At 40.8% G+C, this 25,005-nt stretch overlaps 1 protein-coding gene and 1 pseudogene across 8 annotated transcripts in view; both read left to right on the top strand.

Moving 5' to 3' along the window:
* LOC110255282 overlaps positions 1 to 9,355 on the top strand; it is a 29,754-nt pseudogene extending 20,399 nt beyond the window's left edge.
* LOC100623157 overlaps positions 9,403 to 25,005 on the top strand; it is a 267,694-nt gene continuing 252,091 nt past the window's right edge. For all 8 annotated transcript variants that reach the window (XR_002344636.1, XM_021094309.1, XM_021094312.1 and 5 more), the window contains exon 1: positions 9,403 to 9,472. The gene's annotated coding sequence lies outside the window, so the exon portion shown is untranslated. The remainder of the gene's footprint in view (positions 9,473 to 25,005) is intronic.

Raw genomic sequence — 25,005 nt, 5'->3', positions numbered from 1 at the left:
CAGATCTGATCACTGGTCTGGCAACTCCATATGCTGGAGGGCAGCCAAAAAAAGAAAAAAAAGAAAAAACAAAGAAAAAGGAAATGAATATAGTTATGGAAAACAAAAGAAAAAAAGTCATTTATGGCAATGGATGTAATTATGCAAAGCTCACTAGAGGTAATCTTAGGCTTATTCAGACTCACGAGATGACCATGCTACACTGAAATTTATTTTAACTTTTTTATTTTATTTTATTTTTAATTTTTTGCTTTTTAGGGCCACACCTGCGGCACATGTAAGTTGCCAGGCTAGGAGCTGAATTGGAGCCACAGCTGTCTGCCTACACCACAGCCATAGCAGCGCCGTTTCTGTGACCCATACCACAGCCCACGGCAACACCAGATCCCCAACTCACTGAGCAAGGCCAGGGATTGAACCTACATCCTCATGGATCCGAGTCAGGTTTGTTAACTGCTGAGGCAGGAAGGGAAATTCCCATTTAACTTTTTTAGAAGAAGGATCTGTTCCCCCATGTACCATTTGAAAAAACCAAAGGTTTTGCTGCAGTAAACTTTTTCAATGTTGGCTGCAGTAAATCTTTCAGTAAAACCTGTCTGGATGTCTCAAAAAAAATTAAAGGTTTTATCTAGCCTGAAAGTACAGTTTAGGCCTTCAAAAATAATCGATTATTGTTTTTAACAATCACTTGCCGTTTTAGAAAATGTTTGCATTTCCATCAATTTTTCCCTAGATGGCAGCAGAGGACATTGGTCAGGCTCCAGTGTCTACCCTTAAAAATGACTTGAAGCATTCTCAGTCCAGAGCTTTTATCAGATTCATGGCTGCTGGTTAGGCTGGCCTGGGGTTATCCCTTACCACACACGGAGCCCTTTCTTTTGCCTTTTATCAGTGACCTCAAATGCTATCACACTCTTGTCATGTAGCCCTGCTTGGACCTGATGGTCACCACACAGCCTGCTGTCTGCTTTTGCCCTCTGCTGTCTTGAGTGCTTTCAAATATCTCTCGGTAGATTAAAGTTTGCAGAGAGTCAGAGTCTACTTGGCAGTCCACCTGCTTTATCGGGAGCAGTCCCATCACAAGCATGACATCTTCAGGTTCATTCTCTTGTCTCTGCTGCCCCCCCCCCTTCCCCCATTTACCTAGCTAATATCTATTGATCTGTTCCTGTGGCCCAGCTGCACTGGGTTCCTTTCAAGGACAGTGAGCAGCATCTCCTCTCGGTGTGAATTTGGTTATACTCCAGCCCACATTGACCCCTCACAAGGGGATGACTTATCCCATGTTATATTACCGCAGAGGTTTTTTTTTGTTTTTTTGGTTTTGGCTGTGCCCATGGCATGTGGAAATTCTCAGGCCAGGAATCAAACCCACACCATACCTGAGCTGCTGAGGTGACAATGTCCTATCCTTAACCCACTGTGCCCCATAGAGTTTTTAACATCAGAGAATGGGTAGATGGCTTCTCCCACCCAAGCATTCAGTGCCTTGTCAGCATCTCCTTCCCCTTTCCTTTATCTCAAGGTCCATGGGGCAAATTGAATTGAGAGTCTGAAAGTCTAATCTACAGCTGCTGTCCCTCTGCAAAGCCCTTGGGGGAGTCTTCTTAGATTCGATTAAGTATTCAGACTCACAAGACTGTCATAGGCCACACATGACCCTGGCCTATTCAGAAAGAAACACGGCAGGAACCACACATGCCAGCAAAGCACAGTCAGATATTCCTCGCAGTGGGAATCTTTGCAGCAGTTCACTCAGCAAATGGCTCAGGTCCAAGAAGACAAGACCTATACCGCACTGGTGCACTCTTCATGACTCTGAGTGATAGCTCTGGTAACAAGTCCACATGTATGACTTCCAGGGTCCTCACAAGGCACTTGCAGGTTAAAAAAAGGAACCCAAGGCTATGGGGACTCTCAGTCAAGATAAAAGTTACTAACCAGGAGTCACTTTTTTTTTGGTCTTATGGCAGTTCCCAGGCTAGAGGTCAAATCGGAGCTGTAGCTGCACCATCGTTCACGGCAATGCAAGATCCCCAACCCACTGAGTAAGGCCAGGGATTGAACCTGAGTCCTCATGGATACTAAGTTGTGTTCATTATGGAACTCCCAGGGGTCACTGTTACGTAGTTGAAACATACAATCTTTATCTGTTTCCAGGAAAACAGAGAAAATTAACCAAAGTCAGATTCTCACACAAAGGAGAAAAAGTTTTAACACTTAACTCACAATGTAAAAATGAAAAGAATCAAATAAAAACTATTAAAATGAATAAAGGAAGAGTTTCTGTTGTGGCTCAGTGGTTAACGAATCTGACTAGGAACCATGAGGTTGCAGGTTCGATCTCTGACCTTGCTCAGTGGGTTAAGGATCTGGCGCTGCCGTGAGCTGTGGTGTAGGTTGCAGACGCGGCTCAGATCCCGAATTGCTGTGGCTCTGGTGTAGGCCGGTGGCTACAGCTCCGATTCGACCCCTAGCCTGGGAACCTCCATATGCTTCGGGAGCGGACAAAGAAATGGCAAAAAGAAAAAAGAACAACAACAACAAAAATGAATGAAGGAGTTCAGTAAGGCGGCCAGATATTTTAAAAAGCAAAAGTCCTTTTTATATACTAGAAATGATTAGAGAATATAATGACATAAATTTCCTTTATAAAAGCAACAAAAACTATAATTATGTAATATACATCCTATACATAATATACCAAAAAAATGTTCAAGACCTACATAAAGAATACCTTAAAAACTATATCCAGTCTCTTGGGATAGACTATGATGGAAGATGATATAAGAAAGGGAATATATATATATACACACACACACACATATATATATGCCTGGGTCACTTTGCTGTATAACAGACATTGGCACAACACTGTAAACTAACTATAATACATGTTAAAAAATAATTACCTTAAAACTTGATTGAAAATTTCTGAATAAATGAACCATGTTAATTGGATGGAAAGAGTCCATATTGTAGAGATGTTATCACTTTACAAATAAATGAAATATATAGCATAATCCCAATAAAAATCAAAACAAATTTTCTAAGGGATTTGAAAAATTGATCCTAAAAATTCACCTAGAAGCATACATGTGCACGAAATTTTTTTTTTTTTTTTGTCTTTTTTTGCCATTTCTTGGGCCACTCCTGCGGCATGTGGAGGTTCCCAGGCTAGGGGTCAAATCGGAGCTGTAGCCACCAGCCTACACCAGAGCCACAGCAACGTGGGATCCAAGCCGCGTCTGCGACCTACACCACAGCTCACAGCAACGCCAGATCGTCAACCCACTGAGCAAGGGCAGGGATCGAACCCGCAACTTCATAGTTCCTAGTCGGATTCGTTAAACACTGCTCCACGACGGGAACTCCACGAAATTTTTGAAAGAGAAGAGGTGGACTTGTTTTGTAGATTACCAGACTTCTTAGAAAGTTATAGTGATCAAAGGAGTGCAGTTTTGGCCCAGAAATAGGTTTACATACCAGTAGCATTTAATAATTATGTTCACAAACAGGTACTTTAGTTTTCCTTTATGTAGATATAACTTACATACGTTAAATGCACCCATCTTACATGTGGAGAACAGTGAATTTTTACATGTCTATATATCAGTTCAGCAACACTCAGATCAAGATTTGGATCATTTGGCACCCTAATAGATTTTTCTTGTACACTCTCATTATCACTCTCTCCACCAAAAGTAACCATGGGTTAGTTTTGCCTATTTATGAACTTCATATAAATAGAATCATACATATGTAATCTCTTGCACATGGCTTATTTTGGCCAGCACTATATTTGTGATATTCATTTGCATGATTGCATGTAGCAGTGTAGATTTCTTTCTTTTCATCATTGCAATAGTCCATTCCATACAATAGCATGTATAATGATATGGATATACCACTACATAGTTCATTATCCATTCTTTTTTTTTTTTTTTTTTTGTCTTTTTAGGGCTGTACCCATGGCATATGGAAGTTCCCAGGCTAGGGGTCTAATCGGAGCTGTAGCTGCTGGCCTATACCACAGCCACAGCAACACCAGATCTGAGTCACATCTGCGACTTACAGCACAGCTCATGGCAACACTGGATCCTTAACCCACTGAACAAGGCCAGGGATTGAACCTGCACCTCATGGCTCCTAGTTGGATTCATTTCTGCTGTGCCATGGACAGGAACTCCTCAATTGTGGTTTTAATTTGCACTTTCTTGGATGACTAATCATGTTGAATGCTTTTTCATCTGCTTTTTGGCCATTTACATATCCTCTTTATGAAGATCAGTGCTAGACTTCTACCTCTCTGCTCCCCTAAAGTGGATTCTGATGTTTTCTCATTAATTATTTTTTTTGGCTGCACCTCGGCATGTACAGGTTCCCAGGTCAGGGATCAAAACTGTGCCACAGCAGTGACCCAAGCTGCTGCAGTAACAGTGCCAGATAGATCCTTAACCTGCTGCACCACAAGAAAAATTATGCTTTCTTATCAATTTATAGGATTCTTCTGTCAGGTACATGTTTTGCAAATATTGTCTCCTGGCCTGTCACTTACCTCTCTACTTTCTGTGTGGCATAGTTGATGAATACAAGTTTTATTAATTAAATTAATATATAAATTAAACTTATTTAATTCATAAAGTAAACTGAATTTATTAATCTTTTATGGTTATTGCTATTTGTGTCCCATTTAGGAAATTTTTGCCTGCTCTTACCCAGTAACATAGTCTCTTACATTATCTTTAATACTATTATGGTCTTAGCTTTTTCATTTAGGTCTATAATCCTTCTCATTAATTTTTGCATATGGTGTGAGGTAGGGGTCAAGGTTCATGTTTTCTTATATAAATATCCAACTGACTGAGCCTCACAAATTGAAAAGACCAGCCATTCCCCACCAAATTGTACTGGAGGTTCTAGCTAGGGCAATAGGTAAGAAAAAGAAATAAAAGTCATCCTGTTTAAAAAGGAAGAATAAATTGGTCTTTATTTACTGATTGCTGATAACATAATTGTCTCATAATAGAATATCCTATAGAATTTATAAAAAACTACTCAAACTATTGAGGTTATCAAGTCTTCAGGATAAAAGGTCTATATAAAAATTGGTTATTTTTCTGTATATTAGCAATAAACTACTAAAAATTTAGAAAAAGGATTTCCCATTGAGGCTCAGTAGTAATAAACCTGACTAGTATCCATGAGGATGAGGGTTTGATCCCTGGCCTTGCTAAGTGGGTTAAAGATCCGGCATTGTCCTGAGCTGTGGTGTAGGTCACAGCTGTGGCTTGGATCCTGTGTTGCTGTGGCTGTGGCATAGGCTGGTGGTTGCAGCTCTGATTTGACCCCTAGCCTGGGAACTTCCATGTGCTGCAGGAGCGGCCTTAAAAAGACAACAACAACAAAATACTATTTACAATAGCATAAAAAAGAATGAAATCCTTAGGCATAAATCTGACAAAAGATGGGCAGGCCCTATATACTAAAAACTACAAAACAATTCTGTGAGAAATTATAGAATACTTAAATAAATGGAGATAGATACCATATTCATAGATTGGAAGATGCATTATTTTTTAGGTGTCACTGTGCCATAGATTGATCTACATATTTATTGAAATCCTAATCGAAATCCCAGCAGGCTCATTTTTCTGTTTTGTTTTTGAAATTTACAAGCTGATTCTAACATTCATTTGGAAATGCAAAACATACAGAATAGCCAAGACAATTTTGAGATCAAAGAACAAAGCTGGAGGATTTCAATGACCTGATTTCAAGATTTATTATAAAGCTATGATGATCAAGACCATATAGTATCAATGTTAAGATAGAAAAGTAAATCAATGAATGGACTAGATTCCACAAACAAACCCACATTTATATGATCAATGGATTTTCAACAAAGTGGCAAAGACAATCCAGTGGACTAAGGATAATCTTTTCAACATATGTTGAAACAATTGTATTTCTACATGCAAAAAAATTCACTAAATATAAAAATCAATATCACATAGATCATGGTCATAAATTTAAAATTTAGAACTATAAAAAAAACTTCTAGAGAAAAAATAGACAAAATCTTTGGGGCCCTGATTAGGCAAAGACTTCTTACATATGAAATAAAAAAAAAATCTGTAACTAAAAATTGATAAGTTAAACTTCATCAAAATTAAAAGTATCTGCTTCTGAAACATGCTTTTAAGAGAATAAAAGAACAAGGCATAAGGCTGGTAAAAATATTCACAAATTGCATTATCTGAAAAGACATATCCAGATTACGTAAAGCACTTTCAAAACTGAATAGTAAGGCAATGAAGAAGCTAATTTTTTTTTCCTTTTTTTTTTGTCTCTTGTCTTTTGTCTTTTTAGGGCCATGCTTGCGGCACATGGAGGTTCCCAAGCTAGGAGTCAGAATCAGAGCTGTTGCCTCTGGCCTATGCCACAGCCACAGCAATTCTGGATCTGAGCCAAGTCTGTGACCTACACTACAGCTCACACCACCACCAGATCCTTAACCCATTGAGTGAGGCCAGGGATCAAACCCTCAATCTCATGGTTCCTAGTCGGATTTGTTTCTGCTGCACCATGACAGGAATTCCGAATCTAATTTTTTTTTTTTCTTTTCTATGGCCACACCCGTGGCACATGGAGGTTCCCAGGCTAGGGGCCTAATCTGAGCTGTAGCCACCAGCCTACACCAGAGCCACAGCAATGTGGGATCCGAGCCACATCTGCAACCTACACCACAGCTCATGGCAACACCGGACCCTTAAACCACTGATCAAGGCCAGGGATCAAACCCACAACCTCATGGTTCCTAGTCAGCTTCATTAACCACTGAGCCACGACGGGAATTCCTGAAGCTAATTTTTTTTTAATGGCCACACCCATGGCATATGGAAATTCCAGGCCAGGAACTGAATCTGAGCAGTATTGCTGGATCCTTTTAACACATTGTGCCAGGCCAGGGAATTGAACCTATGCCTCTGCAGAGACCTGAGCCTGAGCCACTTCAGTCAGATTCTTTTTTTTTCTTTTTTGGGGGTAGTATCTGTGGCATATGGACGTTCCCAGGCCAGGGGTCTAATGGGAGCTACAGCTGCTAGTCTTCGCCACAGCCACAGCAATGCCAGATCCGAGCCATGTCTGTGACCTACACCACAGCTCATGGCAAGGCAGGATCCTCAACCCATTGATCGAGGCCAGGGATCAAACCTGCAACCTCATGAGTTGGATTCGTTTCTGCTGTGCCAGGATGGGAACTCCCCTCAGTCAGATTCTTAACCCACTGCTATACAGTGGGCACTCCTGAAGAAGGTAATTAAAAAAAAAAATGGGCAAAAGATTTGAATTGTCACTTCATTAAGAGAGATATGGATGAAAGGATGCTCAACATTACCAGTCATTAGATAAATGCAAATTAAACCTACAATGAGTTATCACTATGCACATTTTAGGATGTCTGACAAATGTTGGTGAGAAAAAGGAACACTGCTGGTGGGAATGTAAAATGGAACAACCATAGTTACCTGCTGGCTCAGTGGCTTAAAGATCTGGCATTGTCACTGCTGTGGCTCTGGTTACTGCTGTGGCAAGGGTTCCATCCCTGGCCCAGTAACTTCTACATGCCACTGGTGTGGCCAAAAAATAAAATGAAATGGAATAACCATTTGAAAAATAGTTTGGCAGTTTCTTAAAATGTCAAATGTACACCTACCATACACTGGCCATTTCACTCTAGGTTGTAATCCAAATGAAATCATACTTCCTTACAAAGACTTGTACATTAACGTTGATAGCTTTTTTTGTAATAGCCAGAAACAGCAAACAACCTAATGTCCAACAATGTGTGAATGGATAAACAAATTGTGGTCTATCCATATAATGGACTACTACTCAGTAATAAAAAGGAATGAAGTAGCAATTCCACTCCTGGGCATCTATCCAGAGAAAACCACAATACGAAAAGACACATGTACTCAGATGTTCATTGCAGCACTATTTACAATAGCCAAGACATGGAAACAACCTAAATGTCCATCGACAGAGGAGTGGATCAAGAAGATGTGGTACATATACACAATGGAATATTACTCAGCCATTAAAAGGAATGAAATACCAGCATTTTTAGCAACATGGATGGACCTAGAAATGATCATGCTAAGTGAAGTCAGCCATACAATGAGACACCAACATCAAATGCTTTCACTGACATGTGGAATCCGAAAAAAGGACAGACTGAACTTCTTTGCAGAGCAAATGCTGACTCACAGACATTGAAAAACTTATGGTCTTCGGAGGAGACAGTTTGGGGGGTGGGGGGATGTGCTTGGGCTGTGGGATGGAAATCCTGTGAAATTGGATTGTTATGATCATTATACAACTACAGATGTGATAAATTCATTTGAGTAATAAAGAAAAAAAAGAAAAACAAAAGGAATGAAGTACTGATATTCTCAGTAACATGGATTAATCTCAGAATAATAATAAAGGCTGGCTTCTTCCCCCCAACCCCTCCCAAAGTTCGTAGTATATGATTCCATTTATATACAGTTCTGTAAAATGTAAACTAATCTATAGTGACCAAAAGTAGATCTATGGTTCTCTGAGGAGTAGGTATGGTAGGTTGTGACTGGGAGAAGGAAACTTTTGGTGTGCTGTCTATGTTCACTTTGTTGTGATGCTTAAGTAAACATATATATGTAAAAATCAAGTTGTACGCTTCAAAAATGTGCAAATTTCAAGTATGTCCCCTCAATAAAGCCTTTTTTTTTTTTAAATTGTGAAAGCCATGTGTAGTGTTGTAAATGGTTTTGCCACCGAATTTGTGCTGGTGTCCCTAGGCAAGTCATTTAAGAATCTTTGGCTGTAGAGAGAATCTTTTGGCTGCACTAACAGGTCTTAAGAGACAGTGAAAACTTACGTAAAGCTTATGCCACTTGTTGGCTACGCTTGGTCCGAGATTCGAGGTGGAAGGGTAGTAGGTACAGAGCGTTCAACTTCAAGTTCTAGCGCATTTTGGATTCATACTTTAACCAAGTTCTTTAACTTGTGTTTCACTGTCTCAATTGTAGAGGTTATTAAAATGACACAATACACGGAACTAGCTTAGTGCCCAGCTACACAGGAGAGGCGTCAGCAGCAACAGACCCTGCTAGTTGCTGGAATGTCCTGTGTTGGGGGCCGGTCAACCTGGGAGACTCAGAGGATTGAAATAGGAGCTGCGGCAGAAGAGACGCCAGAAACCGCGGTGAGCACCAAGGTAGCGCAACAGGTAACCACCCTCAGCGCTGACCAACACACTACCGACACCTCCCAGCCTGCCCCGCGCTTTCGGGCGCAGGCGCAGTAAGTTGGGCGGAGCGAGGGCGGGGTCCGGGCCCCAAGGTTCAGTGGGCGTGTCCTGGGCCCTCGCCCCGCCTCCCAGCCTGTACTGCGGCGGCAGGAGGCGCAGCTGCCGGGGTTTGAGGTACGTGTGGCGAGGCGGTTGCAGGAGCCGGGGTTTATTAACACTCGCTGGTTTGCTGAAGGGAGGTTGTCGGTTCTGAGTGGGATGATCTTCTTCGGTCCCTTCTGCTCACTCGGGACCAAGCTCCAACTCTGTGGGAGCTGCTCTCCGCGTCCTCGCGCCGCCGGCTTCAGGAGCACTATCGCAAAACAGAGATGCAGCACTTGGGTGTTTTGCTTCTCCGTCGGTGAGGAGTTTTCGGTTTAAATACAGTTGTTTCTTACAGCTAATATAGCATGAGAGTGCATGAGGAAACTGAGGCAAAGAGAAGCCAAGTTGCTTCTCAAACATTTCACACCCGCTAGTGGCAGTCAGTCAAGACCAGGATCTCCACAGCCTGACTTCAGAGCTTCTGCTCTTCTTGACTTTTCAATATCACCTCCAGGCCAGTTTCTTGTCACACTGTAGTTAGACATTTACTTCAGTTGCTTAAAAGAAAAAGAATAAAATAGTTGGATCCTGGTTACTAATTTTCTTCACTAAGAGTTGAGGCAAAAGTTACCCAAGGTAACCTGATGAGATCAGTTGATACTTGAATTTTTTTAAATTTTATTTTTATTAGAGTATAGTTGATTTACAGTGCTGTGCCAATTTCTGCTGCACAGCATAGTGACCCAGTCATACACACACACTTATATGTGTGTGTATATATATACACACATTTTTTTCTCATATTCTATCACGTTCTATCCCAAGAGGTTGGATATAGTTCCCCTTGCTGTACTTCATTGCTTATCCATTCTAAATTTAAGAGACACGTATTAGGAAATTGTTTCTTTACTTGCAATGAAGTTATGAAACACTTATTAATGATGCAAACCACTTATTTCATTTTTGTTTTAAAGTAGTCAAATCTGCATGTAGGAGTATCTGCAATTTTGTGGTAATTTTTATCCATTCCTTAAAGTTACAGCAGCTTCCCTTATAAGAGGAGACCCATCTTCACTTCCAGTTGGCCCCGCAGTCCTCTCCAGGGCTGTACTGTGGCTGCTAACCTGCTGAATAGACTCATAAGTAGCTGTGACCATCAGACATCTCTTGATGCTTTCAGACTCCTAAGTCTTGTTTTTCCCCTGTAGTACTTAGTGAACACTTTAGAAACAGAAGTAAAAAGTCTCAGTAGATGACAAACCAAAGTATAAACTTCCCTTGTATAGCATACTACTACTTTACTTCTACGTAAGCAAAGCGTTTTAGGGGGAGTTTAGAGGTCCTGCTTATGTTCATTTTCCATGGTATATGTTTTGATGTTGTCAGGAATAAACACACAGTTTTATGTCTGTGTTTTCTATTTCCTGCCTGCCAAGTGGTTTTATGGATTTATAGTTTCCATCCATGTTGTCTCCTGCCCCCACTCTTGCCCCCAGCCCAGAAACAGATCATCTTAGGATGTTTTCCTGGTCTTATTCTGTGATCATATCTGGGAATCTCGGATCCAGCTTGGCTTGAGTCCTCTGTTGCTCACCTCCCCAGGCCCCCAGCTATTTGTGAAGTCAGGACACCTAGCCCCAGTAGGCAGCTGTCTTTTTCAGCTTCTTTTTTAAGAGGAAGGTCCTCAGGCCTTGAGTTTGGCTTGGGACTATAGTCTTGCAGAGAGAATGACTTCTTTCCCCCAAAGGAATTGAGCGCCTGGCTGCCAGTTCTGGGCTCTATCCCTAGCCTCAGTAGGCCTGGGGCTGCCCTCCTGCCACCACTGAGTACATATATCTGTACCTTGTCTACTGAGATGCTTTTCTTATTCTTGAACATGACTGTGGCTTATTGATTTTTCTCTTTTTATATTTTATCAATCACTGTAAGCCCCCAGAGGACAGGAACTGTCAGTTTTGTTTATTGCTTTATCTTTAGCATTTAGAATGGAACCTGGGAGTTCCCGTTGTGGCTTAGTGACTAATGAACCTGACTAGGATCCATGAGGATACAGGTTCGATCCCTGGCCTCCCTCAGTGGGTTAAGGATCTGGTGTTGTCACGAGCTGTGGTGTAGGTCACAGATGCAGCTCAGATCCCAGAGTTGCTGCGGCTGTGGTGTAGGCCAGCAGCTGTAGCTCTTATTGGACCCCTAGCCTGGGAACCTTCATATGCTGAGCGTGCGGCCCTAAAAAAAAAAAGAAGCAAACTACCCTACAAGTGAGTTAAAACAACAATCATTTTGTGATTTTTTTTTAAAATTAAAATTTTTTTTTTTTTAATTTTTAGGTCTGAACATGCAGCATATGGAAGTTCCCAGACCAAGAATTGAATCAGAGCTGCAGCTGCAGACCTATGCCACAGCCACAACAACTGGGGATCTGAGCCACATTTTTGACCTACACCACAGTTCAGGGCCATGCCGGATACTTAACCCAGAAAGCCAGGTCAGGGGTGGAACCTGAGTACTCATGATGCCAGTCGAGTTTGTTTCTGCTGAGCCACAGTGGGAACTCTAATTTTGTGATTTTTTTTTTTCCACAGTTTTGTGGGACAGGAATTCAGACACAACACAGTGAGGGAGAGTCAGCTATACTCCATGATGTCTGAGACCTCACCTGGGGTCTGGCTGGGCATCCCTTTCTGTTCATGTGGTTTCACGACCTCCCTACATGTGTCTCCAGCATAGTGCTTTTGAATAGTTGGATTCTTACATGTTGGCTGAGGCTCCAAGAGCCAGTTTCAAGACACAAGAAATAGAACCTGCTTGTCTTTTCAGATTCGGCCCAGAAACTGGCATGGCATCACTCTTGCTGTATTCTTATCATTCAAAGCAATTCTAGAACCTGTCTTAATTTAAAGGGAGGTAGCATAGACCCTCCACCTTTAATGGGAGGAGTGTTGATTTGTAGTCATCTTTAATCTGCCACATTGAATATTAGAAAAATATTTTAGTAAGAAGGCATTTCAGAGGTAATATCTTCTAATTTGCCCATGTTCTAGACTTTTTTTTTTTAAGAGCATCCCCAACAAAAGCAGTTAATTTTTACTTGAACATTTTCTTTTTTTTTTTTTTTTTTTTTTTTGGTCTTTTTAGGGCTGTATCCACAGCATATGAAACTTCCCAGACTAGGGGTTGAATCAGAGCTGCAGCTCCTGGCATACCCCACAGGCACAGCAACGCAGGATCCGAGCCTTGTCCTTGATCTACACCACAGCTCACGGCAATGCTGGATCCTTAACCCACTGATCGAGGCCGGGGATCGAACCTCTCCTCATAGATACTAGTCTGGTTCGCTACTGCTGAGCCATGACTGGAACTCCACTTGCTTGAACATTTTCAAAGAGGTGAAAGTAAGCCTTTTTTTTTTTTTTTTTTTGGTGTTAGATCATCCTCTGATGTTCACTGTGAAATAAAGGGAATAGTAAAAAACACAGTTAATTTAATTACTAAAAGTCCTCATTTTTTAGCTAATCTTTTTGAAGTTTGTAATACAAACTCTAAGTAAAGCAACAGGTATATGGTGATACCAGGGAAGTGGGACTCTCTGGGATGCTGAAAATTTGAAACATCCAGGATGTTAATGTGTTGTTAATGTGTTAATCCTCCAAGTTGCTTTTAAAGTGGGGAGAAAACCTGTTAAGAGGCAACAGCTATAATCTTTAAAAAAATTTTTTTTCTTGAAGGTGATTTATAATATTGTGTTAATCTTTGGTGTACAGCAGAGTGATTCAGTTGTATGTGTTATATGTGTGTGTGTATATATATACACACTTTTTCATACTCATATGCATATATATATATATATATATATACACACACACACACACTTTTTCATATTCTTTTCCATTATGGATTATTACAGGATATTGAGTATGTGCTATACTGTAGGACTTTGTTGTTTATCCATTCTATGTATATAAGTTTGCACCTGCTAATCCAAACTCCCAGTCCAGCCTTACCCTAACCGCCTCCCCCTTGGCAACCACAAGTCTCTTCTCTATGTCTGTGAGTCTGTTTCTGTTTCGCAGAGAAGTTCATTTGTGTCATATTTTATTTTAAAAAATTTTTTTTCTTTTTATGGCCGCACCTGTGGCATATGGAAGTTCCCAGGCTAGGGTCGATTTTGAGCTGCAACTGCCGGCCTACACCACAGCCACAGCAACGCCAGATCCGGGCTGTGTCTGTGACCTACACCACAGCTTATGGCAATGCCGGACCCTTAACCTACTGAGTGAGGCCAGGGATCAAACCCACAACCTCATGGTTCCTAATTGGATTTGTTAACTGCCGAGCCACGATGGGAACTCTTATATGTACCATATCTTTTTTATCCGTTCTTCTGTCAGTGGACACCTAGGTTGCTACCATGTTTTGGCTATTATAAATAGTGCAGCTGTGAACATTGGGGTGTGTGTACCTTTTTGAATTTGAGTTTTCTCCAGATATATGCTGGGAGTGGGATTGCTGGATCATATGGTAGTTCTATTTTTAGTTTTTTGAGGACCCTCTATACTGTCCCCCATAGTGGTTGTACCAATTTACATTCACACCAACGGTGTAGGAGGGTTCCCTTTTCTCCACACCCTCTCCTGCTTTTATTGTTTTTGATGATGGCCGTTCTGGTGGGTGTGAGATGGTATCTCACTATAGTTTTGATTTGCATTTCTGTAATAATTTGTGATGTGGAGCATCTTTTCATGTGTTTTTTGGCCATCTGTCTGTCTTCTTTGGAGCAATGTCTATTTAGATCTTCTGCCCATTTTTGATTGGGTTGTATGTTTTTTGATATAAAGCTGCATGGAACATTTATGTGTTTTGGAGATTAATCCCTTGTTGGTTGCTTCGTTTGCAGAGATTTTCTCCCATTCTGGGGGTTGTCTTTTCATCTTTTTAAAAATGGTTTCCTTTGCTGTGCAAGAGCTTTTTTTTTAAGGGCTGCACCTGAGGCATATGGAATTTACCAGGCTAGGGGTTGAATTGGAGCTGCAGCTGCAGGCCTACACCACAGCCATGGCAACACCAGATCTGAGCCACATCTGTGATCTACACCACAGCCTGCAGCAATGCCAGATCCTTAACCCACTGAGCAAGGCCAGGGATCAAACCCGCCTCCTCATGGATACTAATTGGGTTCATTACTGCTGAGCCATGACAGGAATGCTTCATTTTAAGTGAGATTTCCCTTTATTAATTTTTCACAGTTGTAAAGTATGTGCATATTCAGCTTTGTCAACTACTGCTTGTTGATTTTCTATGATTTTTTTGAAATAATGAAATTAGAGTGGGAAAAACAACTTTGATTTATAGCCATACCTCAATATTTGTGGGGGATTGGTTCCAAGACCCCTTGCTGATATCAAAATCTGTGGCTGCTTAAATCCCTTATATAAAATGGTGTAGTATTTGCATATAACCTATGTACATCCCCCTGTATATTTTAAATAATCTCTCAATTACATAAAATACCTAATATAGTATAAATACTATGTAAATAACTATATAAAATGTAAATATTATGTAAATAGTACCAGAATGAAGCAAATTCAAGTTTTGCTTTTTGGAACTTTTTGGAATTGTTTGTTTCTGAATATTTTCAATCTGCAATTGGTTGACTCTGTGAATGTGGAACCCATGGATATTAAGGGCTAACTATATACATAACAAAATAGATGATGTAAAAATTGGTACTAGATTGGAGAGGCAGTTTGGGGCTATACTGTTTAGAGCCTGAATGCCATGTGAAGGCAAGGTGGGCTGGTACAGTGAAGATGGGGCTAGGATAAACCTTACGCCCACTACTTACATTCTGTGGTACCTTGGCCAAGTCACTTCATATTTTTTAACCTTAGTTTCATCATCTGTAAAATGGGGATAGTACTCACCTAAAAGGGTTGTTTGAAGGATAAATAAGTAATGTATGAAAACTGCTTAGTAGAAAACCTGGTACCTAAGACATCTCCCCCAAATATTAGTTTCTTCCAAAGGATTTTGTTTGGAGCTTTTAGGAAATATTGATATTTGAACAGGAAAATGTATCATTAACTGTTATATCCTTTAGCATGTTTAAGAAATAAAGGCAAATCTGAGACCAGTTTTAGAGTGGCAATCTCCTGGTTTTCTGCTGGCAGGTGTTTTATGCTGAGCATAGACTGGGAGTTGGGTGCATTTAAGCTTCTTTTGTGAGATGCTGTTTTGCAAACGCACAGACTTGCTGCCCTATTTACACTGCTTTGAAGAATAGAAATAACTTATTGTCATCACAGAGCAACAACATTGCTGCATTCTTCTCTCTATATCATGTGCTGCAAAGGACGAAGGCCTGAAAGGCAAAGAGTAGAGACCAAGATGCCAATAATTGGTCTTCGTCTCAGCTGTGAAGAGGTGGCCATTGCTGTCACAGCCAAAGAAAGGCAAGGAGAAGTTACTTTAAAGCTGCAAAGTCTTAGGACCTAAAATAGCATGAGCACTGATGTGAGGTCCAAGGAGAAGGTAAGGAACAATATTAGGATCTTTACGTTATACTTACAGATCTCCTGTAAGTATAACGTACAGGGAGTTCCTGTTGTGGTGCAGTGGAAAGAAATCCGACTAGGAACCATGAGGCCGAGGGTTTGATCCCTGGCCTTGCTCAGTGGGTTAAGGATCTGGCTTGGCCATGAGCTGTGGTGTAGGTCGCAGATACTGCTTGGATTCAGCGTTGCTGTAGCTGTGGCGTAGGCTGGCAGCTGTAGCTCCGATTGGACCCCTAGCCTGGGAGTCTCCATATGCCACAGGTTCAGCCCTAAAAAGCAAAAAAAAAAAAAAAAAAAAAAAAAAACCAAAAAACAAACAAACAAAAAAACAAACCCAAAAAAAGCAAGATAGACTTGACTGGAACAAAATGAGGTAGCATAGAGATGCTGGTATTTTGTCTGGATGTTGGCGAGAAGGGAGCAGAGCCTGCTTGCCCACTGGGATACAGGTTGAGTAAAGACTTGTCGTTTTTAGTGTTATTGTAAAGCAGAGTTTGAAGATGTCAGTATGTGAGTGGTTATCTGTGGTCTCTTCTGGTTAAACAAGGTATGTGCAAGAATGAACATTCTGGAAACATTCATCCAGAAACTGTTGTTAGGGAATAAACTCTGTTCTCAAAGCTTGTGTTATAAAGAGGAACACTCCCTATTGAGAGGCCGGGTGGATCTGTGACAGGCTCCTTTCATCCTTCAGTCTCGTTCTGTGTCAAAATATTCTCCCCAATATACCACATTGATTAAGCCCTGCATTAAACTTTTAAGTGGCTTTCAAAATAAATTTCAGATTTCTAGCCTAGCATTAATGGTCTTTACTTGAATGGGTCTCTTTTTGCTGTGAGCCTTCTTTCTGATTTCTCACTAAACCATACTGTCTTCTTTAGCAAGACGAGTTTACTTGCACTTTCATGACTTTTTCATTCTTTGTACTTTTATAAATCCTCCTCATTTTTCAAGGGCTAACTCAAATTCATTTTCTGCCTTTCCAGAAGTTTTTTCTTTGCAGTCCAGCTTCTATTGCAAATAACTTGTTCATATTTAATTTGACAACTAACCTTGTGCCACTGTATCATGATGCTTTGTTTATATCTTTTTAAAAATTTTCTTCTTATGGCCACACCTGCAGCATATGGAAGTTCCTGGGCTAGGAGTCGAATCAGAGCTGCAGCTGCCGGCGGACACCACAGCCACAGCAACATGGGATCCCAGCTGCATCTGCCACCTGAACTGCAGCTTGCACAACGTTGGATCCTTAAGCCACTGAGTGAGGCCAGGGATCGAACCCAAATCCTCACAGACACTGTGTTGGGTTCTTAACCCGCTGAGCCACAATGGGAATTTCTCTATCTTTTTCTTTTTGCTTCCCTCTTCATTTTTTTTTTTCCTCCAACAAATTTGTAAACTTCTTACACCAGAATCCTTGCTATCAAATGACTATTTTAAAATATCAAGTTACTTTTTCTGTCTCACTATATTAAGCTAATGACTTGCAAGTAAGAGACACATAATAAGTGTGGGTATAAATTTAACAGTAAAAGTGAAGATAAGTAAAACTACATGTCAGAAAACATGAAGGATGTCTTACAAAATCAGATTCTCATGAGAAAGTGAGAACTGAATTTACCTGGGGCGGTCACAAGGTGATGATGCATAGAATTGAGGATGCCGTGTCTCTGGAAGACCAGTTTTATTGCAAGACAGTGAACTGGGTTGCTGTCTTCATTGAAGCAGGAGTCTCAAAAGTATATTACATTCTGATGCCCCATATGACTGGAAGTCCTAGGCATGCTATAGGTTTTAAGACCTTTGGACAAGCCTTATGCCCAGAAATCTTTCATTTATTCATTTACTCATTTCATTTTTTGGGGGGCATATGAAAGTTCCTAGGTCAGGGATCAAATCCAAGCTGTAGCTCTGACCTATGCCACAGTTGTGGTAATGCTGGATCCTTAACTCACTGCACCAGGCTGGGGATTGAACCTGTGCCACGGAAGAGATAACACTGGATCCTTAACCCGCTATACCAAAGTGGGAAGTCCTATTCATTTCATTTTTTATTGCATGCCTGCTATATTTCAGACATTGCTGTAGGTGTTGGTGATTCAGCAGTAGACAAGGCAAAAAAGTCCCTACCCTGGTACAACACATGTTCTAGAAGATATGTTTAAAATGAGGGAGGAAGAAGGAGATGGACAATATATAAAATAACTTTGGATGGAATAATAGGTGATGTGATAGTAACAGGGTGGGGTGGAGTAAGGGTAGTGGCTATGAGTCTACTTTAGGGATAGAGGGTGGTCAATTACTTTTGTCAACTATTGTGATGTGAACAGCCCTCTGAATTTAGAGCCAGGAAGACCTGGACTCTATCCAGCTCTGCCAGTGTGACCTCAGGTAAGATGCTGAATATCTCTGGCTTTAGTACTTCATTTGTAAAATGAAGATATTGATAATCGCCTTACAGTGTTGTGGAAATTAAATTCGATGATGCATATGAAAAGAAATGTTTGGTAACTAAAAAGAGCTGTAGAAATATGATGTCACACTGTTTTGCAGTTGATTGCTTGGATTTCATGTAGTAATGATGATTGTGGACCAACCCTTTGGTGAGACTTTGGAGCTATGACCCTTTGGACCATGTGAGCTTCTACACCACTGGTGTTCTCAGGAGAGCTCTGGAGGTCTGCTCCTGGAAGGTGGCTGCCTGGCTGCAGCAAAACAGAGGCCAGGCTAGGGAGACTTGCAAGGTGGGAGCAGAGTAGCCACCTTTTCTTCATTTAGTGTCTGCATCCTTCCCTGGTCCTTATGGGATCTATAATGGCTTTAATAAAAATCTTTTTTGATGTTGTGGCTCTTTTCCTTCTCTCATATCGAAACCAGGGTAGCTGTTAAGAACTTATGAACTCATGCTTAATTTAAGCAAACTGAATTGGAAAAAAAAGTATGTATGAATGTTTACATTGTTTGGAATTTATAAACAAAATCAAACCATTTGTATCAACTCATAGAATTTTCTCTTCTGATTCCTAATTCTTTTTGATGTTTGAAAAATGACAGCACCTGAAACTAACACAATATTGTAAATCAACTATATTTCAATTAAAAAGAAAGAACAAGGAGTTCCCGTTGTGGCGCAGTGGTTAACGAACCCGACTAGGAACCATGAGGTTGCGGGTTGGGTCCCTGCCCTTGCTCAGTGGGTTAACGATCCGGCGTTGCTGTGAGCTGTGGTGTAGGTTGCAGGTGCGGCTCGGATCCCGAGTTGCTCTGGCGTAGGCTGGCGGCTACAGCTCCGATTGGACCCCTAGCCTGGGAACCTCCATATGCCGTGGGAGCGGCCCAAAGAAATAGCAAAAAGACACACACACACACACACACACACACACAAAAGGAACGAAAGGTGACAGCAGTGTGACTTCCGTTTGTGACCTTAAAACGTTAGGCAAGTGCTGCCATCTAGTTTTATATGTTTGATTACTGTCTTTGCTGACATTTGAAATGAAGTTTCTGGAGAAACTCTGAAATACTAATCAAAGTTTTACATATAGGAACAAGTTGGTTTTTCACTTGCGGTTTGTTGGAGTTGATTTAACCTTTTTTTTTTTTTTTTTTTTTTTCTTTTTGGCTGCGTCCTACAGCATGCAAAAGTTCCCAGGCTAGGGATCAAACCTGTGCCACAGCAGTGACAACGCCAGGTTCTTAACCCACTGTGCCACGAGGGAACTCCAACATTATTGTAATTATGTGACGTGTTTAGTATCTTTAGCATCACCTTTTTACTCAGACTATCCTAGAACACAGGAAAGGCTATTTTAGAATGGAAAAGTACTATAGCAGACTGAAGGATAGAGTTATCTTCCAAGTGTACTGCATTGGCCATAGAGGTATGCAGACAACTCTGAACATGGTTAATTTTTAACTATTTCAGAAACATTTTTGGAGTTCCCTTCGTGGCTCAGAGGTTAATGAAATCAACTAGGATCCATGAGGGTTTGATTCCTGGCCTCACTCAGTGAGTTAAGGATCCAGTATTGCTGTGAGCTGTGGTGTAGGTCGAAGATGTAGCTTGGATCTGGCTGTGGTGTAGACTGGCAGCTGTAGCTCCAGTTCAGCCTCCAGCCTGGGAACCTCTATATGCTGGGGGTGCAGCCCTGAAGAGAAAATTAAAAAAAAATTTTTTTTTTTTTTTTAGTTGTGGGCTAAGAATGAGAATTGAAGTTTCTGCAGTGGATTACATTTTGATTAGGGCAAGCTTTTATTTGACATTCCAGGTCTCCAGCATGGCCTGTAAACTCTGCTGTTAGTTTTCCCACCCCTCTGCTTCACCTCGTGACTTTCTTTTCCACGCTGTTCTGGTCCTCATTCTTGGATGATACTAGTCTCCTTCCATTAGGTTCATGCCATTTCTTTTGCCACTCTTCCTTCTGCTCTATTTATTTGCTTGTTAATTTTTAGAAATTAAAAATTCACAGCAAAAAAGAAAATAGCCATCATCCACATTCCTTCCACTTTGGACCAGACCACTACTAACAACTTTGTATATTTGCTTTAATTTTTTTTTTTTTAAAGAAAGAATCATCACCAGTTTGTGTGATACTGTGATTTATAGGAAATGTTTATTTTGTCATTCAGATGATCAAATATTTGGTCATCGTGGTTCCTGGCTCACAGCTCCTCAAACCCTTTGAATTTCCTAGGTGGTGAGAGCTTAAAGGTGTTTCTTATGTTAATAAACTGACTTTTGGAAAGCACCCAAGGATGGGGGTTGGTTGCTGGAAAAACCAACCCTGGGATTAGAGGGTTGGAACATTTAGACCTATCTTCAGACCTGGTCTGGGAGGGGGGGAGAGGGGTTGGAGGTTGAATCAATAGCTGTTTGGCCAGTGATCAAAGTAATTGTGCTTATGTAATAAAACCTTCATAAGACCCCAAAAGGGTGGGATTTGGAGAGTCTAGGTTGGTGAACATGTGGAGATTGGAGAGAGGGGCACTCCTGGAGAGAGAGGGGAAGTCCTGTGCCCTTTTCTCATATCTTGCTCTATGCATCTTTTCCATCTGGCTGTTCTTGAGTTCTAGCTTTTTTATTTTATTTTTTTTAAAATAATAGATTGGGGAGTTCCCATTGTGGCTCAGTGGAAATGAATCCGACTAGGAACCATGAGGTTGTGAGTTCGCTCCCTGGCCTCGCTTAGTGGGTTAAACACCTGGCGTTGCCATGGGCTGTGGTGTGGGTTGCAGACGCAGCTCGGATCCTGAGTTGCTGTGGCTGTGGTGTAGGTTGGCAGCGTAGCTCTGATTGGACCCCTAGCCTGGGAACCTCCATATGCTACAAGTGTGGTCCTAAAAAGCAAAAAAAAAAAAAAAAAAAAAAAGAGATTGGTAATCTAGTAAATAAAATATTTCCCTGTGTTTTGTGAGCTGCTCTAGTGCATGAATCCAACCCAAGGGAACCAACAATCTATAGCTGGTTGTTCAGAAGCCAGATGCTAATTTTGGCTTATGACTGGTGTCTAAAGTGGGGGAGGGAGACAAAGTCTTGTAGGACCAAACTCTTAACTTGTGGGTCTGTGCTCTCTCCAGGTAGAGTGGGTGAGAATATTGTTGATTTGTAGGCCACTTGCTGATGTCCTGAAAATTGTGGCTTTCAGCGAACCCCACCCCCGCCCTGTACCACAATGGAAATTTGGACCCAGATCCTTTTGGTTTGATAACAGTGATATTTGCTCATTCTAAAGAGTTCAAAGAGTGCAGAAAACTGCAATGATCAAGTGTAAAAACATACATAACCTTTCCTAAATCCCACCACCCAGAAATAACCACCATTAGCATTGAATGAGCACCATAGCAGACCCCACACACACGTGCACACATTCTTTGCTTCAGCACACGTTTCCATGTGGTCTTCTGGCTTTGAATGCTGCTGTGGGGCAGGCTGAGGCCATCCAGATTCTTCTACCTGGTATCTGAGGAAGTCTTTTTTAATTTTTGTTTATTTTAATTTTTAAAAATTTTATTGAAGTATAGTTGATTTATAAGGTTGTGACAAGTTCTGCTGTGTACCAAAATGATTCAGTTACACATATACACATATCCATTCTCTTTCAGATTCTTTTCCTACATAATCATCACAATATTGTGTAGAGTTCTCTGTGCTATACAGCACATCTCTGTTGGCCAATCATTCCATATACCTCGGTGTGTCATATGCCAATCCCTACCCCCCACCCCCATCCTGTCCCCTTTGATAAACATAAGTTTTTCAAAGTGAAGAAATTTTTATGGTTGAAGTTCAGCGACTTTGGTAGGAAATTGGGCTTTTTGTATCCAATTTCTTGTTATGTGCTGTGGACAAAATGTTGTTGCTTGCCATTCTGGTAAACAACGAATGTTGCCCACCACCAGCCAGTGCAGCGGCTTTGATGGTATATCTGGAGGGAGATTCAGGATGGAGAAAAAAACAGGATACTGACCCTAAATAGTTAAGATGCATATTAAAGGAATAATTCAGTGAACCCAGACCTTTGCATCCTCCCAAACAGAAAAGGACTAAAATCATTAACTTCAGATGTCTGGTTTTTTGTGATTAGCAGTAACCTTTTGATGTTCTGACTACATTTTTTTTTTCTTCCAGCAAAAACTATATCTTGGCTCCTCCCTTAACTCTTTGGGGCAGTCCTTCAGAGCTACCTGAGAGGCTGATTCCTGGGCTATAGTCCCTGAGTAAAAGCTAATTCCCAACTTTTAGGTTGTGCGTTTTTTGTTTGTTTCTTTGTTTGTTTCAGTTGACAGTGATAATGACCTTTCAATATCCAGACCTTTTTTTTTTTCCCCTCTAATTTGGGAAATTATCTGGCCTTTCATCTTGGAAAATTTCGGTTCCATTTGTTTGGTTTTTCGCTGCAGGGACACCAGCCATCCTAATACAGGTCCATGGTCACCTGCCCTGCATAGCCATAAATTTCCCTCTAATTGCTTTAATTTTGTTTTGACTTTTGAATCATTGTGCACTGCCATTGCTGTAAACCCCTTTTCTCCATGTGTCTTTCATTGGCTCATCAGCTGTGGTGGAATCTGTTTCTTGCCATTTCTAACACATTGTTCTGTAATGTTTTGGTCTTCAGTTTCATTGTTTGCCTCTCCCTTTTGGTCCCATTTTGTTGTTTTCCATCTTGTCTTAAGCTTTATTGAATTCATGTTCTTTTCCACTTGCTGTCCTGAGAAGCCTTTTTGGGAAAGCGTAGCTCTGTTCTTTGAGCTGATTTTCTTTGGGGTTAGTTTTGTGTGCTGAGTTCCTGGGAGGTGTTTGCCCAGTGCACGCTGTGTCCTTTGGCCCTGCTGTTGCTTGGGCAGCTCTGCTGTGTGTAGGCCCGCCTCTCTGCTCAGTGAGGTGACTCAGGGGGGTGATTTCTTGACAGTCTTTCTACAGTATCTGGGAAATTTGTTTTCTGTTAGCAGTCCCAGAGGGAGGGCTGGGTATTTCCTGTGCTGTCCATTTTCGTGTGCCCTGAAATGGTGGCAGATGAGGGTTAGCATAGAGATTTGCCTTGGAGGCATTGCTTACTTGAGGGCTTGACCTATAAACAAGGCCAGCCGCATAATTTCTGGGGCCCAGTGCAGAATGAAGATGTGGGGTCTTAGTTCAAGGAGTAGGAAAAGTGTGCCACTGAAGGTACCAAAACAAAGTCTTTTCCTTTAAAAATTTTTTTTATTACTTATCAAATCTAATGGGATAATAGTGGTACATGAGTAACAACACACATTTACAGATTTTAAAAACTAATGTTTTTGGTGGCATAGTTCTTGATAATTTAAAATTTTGGGGCGTTCCCTGATGGTCTGGTAGTTAGGATTTGGCCCAGGTTCAAGCTCTGATCTGGGAACTGAGATCCCACATCAAGCTGCTGCATGCTGTGGGGGAGAAAAATTTGAAACAGATTTTTCTATTGGTACATGGTTAAAAGTGTTAACAGCATTTTATAGGCTGTGACAACCAGAACTGGGTGCATAATTTCTAAGGCCCAGTGCAAAATGAAGATACAGGGATTTGTATTCAAAAAAAGCATGATAACAATTTTTCCTTTTTGTAGCCTCTCTTTTGAGTCGTCATGGAGTTTTTTGTTAGAGATTTAATATCATATTAGTAAAGAAAAATTAAAAACTGAAATTATTAGCAGGAATTTTACTATTCATCTTTATAGTATAGTAATCATGTAATGTTAGTTTAAAATACAAATGTATGAGCATTTAATGTGGAATCATCAAAATTAATTTCGTAGCTTGTGCATGCATGTGTATTTTGTTCTTATAATAGTGGAACGGCTGCACAAAACTAACTGAACTGTTTCACTTATTTACATGTGCACACTCTAAACTTTCAGGTTACTGATGAGTAAAAAACAAAAGGAAAAGGAACTTTGGGTTGTCTTATTTTTCTCTTTCTCATATGTCATCATTTTGAGCAGAAGTGGTTGTCTCATATAGGACAATTACCCAAATAAGAAAGGTACAATATATTCCTTTTAATTTTTTTGTCTTTTTTTTAGGGCCACACCCAAGGCATATGGAAGTTCCCGGGCTAGGAGTCAAATTGGAGCTACAGCTGCTGGCCTACGCCACAGCCATAGCAATGCAGGATCTGAGTTGCATCTGTGACCTAGACTGCAGCTCACGGCAATGCTGGATCCCTGACCCACTGAGCGAGGCTATTAGTCAGGTTTGTTTCTGCTGTGCCACAATGGGAACTCCCAATATGTTCCTTTTTAAATATTAAAAAATTTTAATTAATTTATTTAATTGAAGTATAGTTGATTTACAATGTTGTGTTAGTTTTGAGCATATAGCAGTGATTCAGTTATACATATATACATATATATGTTCTTTTTCAGAATATTTTCTCTTAATAGGTTATTACAAAATTTTGAGTATAGTTCCCTGTGCTATATAGTAGATCCTTGTTGGTTATTTTATTTTGGCTGTGCCCATGGCATGTGGAAGTTCTTGGGCCAGGGATTGAACCCATGCCACAGTAGTGACCCAAGCTGCTACACCAACAATGCTGGTTCTTTAACCTTC

This window comes from Sus scrofa, chromosome 6, assembly GCF_000003025.6.
Source record: "Sus scrofa isolate TJ Tabasco breed Duroc chromosome 6, Sscrofa11.1, whole genome shotgun sequence".
In the NCBI taxonomy this organism is placed as follows: domain Eukaryota; kingdom Metazoa; phylum Chordata; class Mammalia; order Artiodactyla; family Suidae; genus Sus; species Sus scrofa.
Note: the sequence above shows the minus strand (reverse complement) of the source record. Positions and strands in the feature narration are given on the sequence as shown.